The sequence below is a fragment of the Monopterus albus genome, unplaced genomic scaffold (genome assembly GCF_001952655.1).
Source record: "Monopterus albus unplaced genomic scaffold, M_albus_1.0 scaffold33.1, whole genome shotgun sequence".
NCBI lineage: Eukaryota > Metazoa > Chordata > Actinopteri > Synbranchiformes > Synbranchidae > Monopterus > Monopterus albus.
In genome coordinates, this window is record NW_018127913.1 from 218,236 (window position 1) to 222,027 (window position 3,792).

The following is a 3,792-nucleotide window of genomic DNA, read 5'->3' on the forward strand; positions in this document are numbered from 1 at the left end:
GCCTCACTAGTCCCCTTTTCTTTACATGAGAATGGCCACACATGAAAGAGTTGCCCTACTACTAAAACCTTTAGCCATCACTACTTCGAAGAGCCAGTACCTCTTCAAAGCAAGGTGTCATTCTTTTTATAAGGTTATATTTGATGCTATCAGTGATTTCCTGACTAAAAAATGCAGTTGACACAGAGGGCTTAGGAAAAGAGGTTTAGCAGCTGCAGCTTTAGACATCTGAGACAAGCTTCTCTTTTTTTAGTTGAGAAGGATTTTAGTTTCACAATTCTCCTGAAGAACAAAGCCATTTTTTTCATGTCAACTACCCCTTAAAGCTCATAAATCATGCATGGACACAGGAATTTATTTATTAATTTGCATATACAGTATTCACAAACACAGGCAAATGTTGCATTTCACAAATGATTCTTGTGTGCTGCCACTCTGTTACAGTGGTTTCTTGTCCTTTTATTTCCCAGGCTGTGTGATGCTGTTTCAAGGATTCCATTCAAGATGACATGAGTCAGCCTCTATTAATGATACAGTATGTGTAGGCTGATTATTCTCTGTTAAACAGCTCCAAGCCACACTGTTGCTGTGCTTTGATACAGTTGCACTCCTCCTATGTATACTGTCACTGCATACTACTGCATATACAGTACGTCTTATTAGTGCTATTCTGTGCACAGACTGACAATCTAGAGTGTTTCAAGTGAAAAGACAGATCACGGCAGACTTATATTCAGCCACCATTTTCGTTTTTAAATTGTTTGTTGCAGCAATGAGCTAAAGCAGGTTTGTGTTACTACAGCTTTTTGTTTTCTCTGTCTGTGACCACAGAGCTGACAACTGTGTATGCATTACTGAAAAACAACCATTACTTTTTGAAATGGCAATAAAATGCCAAATGAAGACATTTCCAGGAAAGGTAATAAAAAGGAATGATCCAAACGAGGCACTGTTGTCCTGTTCTTTTCACAGAAGCCATAAATCCAACCAGTATTACAGATGTTAGAGTGCTATTTAATTTGACAAGCGTTCCTGTTGTTGTTGTTGGTTGTGAAACGTAAGCCCAAGTGCTGGACACTTATTTTTTTACTACATCCCCTGTCTTTCCTTCTCACCAATATATGCATGTCAACTCAAATGTGTGCAACATGTAAAGGGCAGCTAACAACAATGGCATCGGTGCCAAAAACTATGATAAATGATAATACAGCAATACTCCAGCAGTATACTGGTTACATTACACATGCAGTGCACCAGTGCTTTGCCTTCAATGTCAGTATCATATTCAGAGATGGCATCATTTGTGAGAATGCCATTGTTGTAACATACAGAGGATCATAAATGCCTGAGGGAAGCCATTAACATTGCAGACTTCAAACAGATTCATCTGCAGCATGTCACACACTACTACACTGTAGGTTTTCAGATATACAGTATACTCTTCCTCCCTCTGTCCTTTTCCTTCTTTACACTTCCCTCCTCTTTGTTCTGTCCTCCTCCATGGTTGGCACTGTGCCTCACAGCCAACACCAGGCTTCCCCTCATACAGTTAACTAAATATGTCTGGGGGATTTTATTGTGGATATGTTTAAAGTGACAACATTTTACACAGCCAGCTCGTGTGTATTTCCAGAGGTTTCATGTATAAGCTCTTTATCCTGGAGCACTGCACAGTTAAATTTCCCCTTATTGGTATTTGGCTGCCTCCTCCGTAAGTCGATCTCTTCAGGTAAGGCTGAGAACAGCTGAGGTGCTGCCATCAGCTAATACTCCATGTGTGAATTTACATGACTTTGCAAAGGTGTTGTGTGTTACTTTAGATTAAGGAACTGCTGACCTTTCATTTCAAACTGTTTCTGTGGTGTGATGTGTGGTCCAAAGATGATCTAAATGAGCTTTTCCAACCTGGCAAGAATAATAGTCTATGAAAAATACGGAATAATAAAGGTACATAACAAGGACGTTGGCATTTTAGACGGTGTTATAGTCTAATACAACAGTCCGGTAACAAATCATCATTCATGAGGGTGATTTTTTTTTTTTTTTTACAGCAGGTGTAAGCTAAAGAGTTTTGAGAAAAATGAAAACACAGTCTGCACTTAAATCAATTTACTTTAAATTAAAATTTACTATTAAGTACATTATGTCAAAATGCATGTATCTAGCAACACTGGTATTGTAGGATCTAGACCTATCTGCCATGCCAAATTGATTGTGAAAAGATGATTTCTGTTATGGTAGCCCCCCTCACCAGGAGGGTGAGGGAGGACTGAGGTTGGACTCAAGTTTGGAGACCCAGGTGCTAGGGGGAAAAGCATGACAGTAGCAGGTAAATAAAGAGAACACAAAGTATCAAAAGAACATAACATGGGAACGTACGGTCTGCATATAGGGTAGTGTAGCGCATATGTAGTGTGATAGAGTCGAGCCAAAACGCACAGTGTCTGTCAGCGTAGCATTCTACCAACATGTATGTTACGCGGTACATAGTTAATGTTCCGGCGACAATGGAGCGTCTGCCAGAGGTATAAGTAAGGAGAAGGTAATCATTGGGATGCACCCCAACTGTGTGCCTCAACAAACCAGTCGCTAATTACTGGAATGCAACACAGCTGAGGTGCAGAGCCCACAGGATAGAGAGAGCAGAGGAGAGAAAGACGGAGGAGAGGCAGCGGCCGCCGAGCAGCCCTGACAATTTCTTTGAAACAATACTAGTCCCATATTTCTATGTGAAACAATTTTGAGTATATTGTTTAACCTAGTGACCCCCGATGTGCACAGCAATATAAAAACAGAATAAAACCAGAACAACAAGTAAAAAACCAAAAGACAAAAATATACAACACATACCAATATATAAGTTTAAAAAGAGCTACTAAATATTTCATCTGCACATTGTTGTGCAGTGGTGTTTACTCTATCCTCCTATTACCTTAAACATGGACTAACTGTTCATCAAAGTGATGGCCCAGGGGAAGAAACCGTCCTTGTGTCTGGTTGTTTTTGCATACAGTGAGTTGTAGCGCCGTCCAGAGGGGAGGAGTTTAAACAAACTGTGTCTAGGATGTGAGGGGTCCACAGAAATCTTCTCTGCCCTTCTTTTGACCCTTGAGGTGTACCAGTCCTCCATGGAGGGCAGTCTGGCACCAGTGATTCTTTCTCCTGTACCCAGTAATGTTCCGTAGGCTCCTCCACACTGACGATTGCTTGTTGGCCTGACACTGATTTTTCAGCTTTTCAGAGTAGTTCTTCTTTGCTACGCTGATCTCCTTTGTCAATGCGTTTCTGGCCTGGTTATACAGGATTCTGTCCCCATTCCTATAGGCCTCCTTTTTAGCACAACAGAGCTGTTTGAACTTCACTGTGAACCAAGATTATTGAATGTGCAGGGTCTTAATGGGCACACACTTGTCCTCACAGAAGCTGATGTGTGATTTCACAGTGTCAGTATACTCATCCAGGTGTGTAGCTGCAGCCTCAAAAACACCCCAGTCTATACAGTGAAAGCAGGCCTGTAGCTTTGACTTTGCCTCTTCAGTCCATCTTTTCACCATTTTGACCACAGGTTTTGCAGCTTTAAGTTTCTGTCTGTAAGTGGCAGTGAGGTCTAAAATGCAATGGTCCGAAAGCCCAAAGGCTGCACGGGGAATATAGTGATAGGCATCCTTAATTATAGTATAGAAATGGGCCAGTGTGTTTTTGTCCCCAGTGGTGCAACTGACATGTTGTCTGTATTTGGGCAATTTGTGGGTAAGGTTTGCTCTGTTAAAATCCCCCAAAATAATAAGCAGG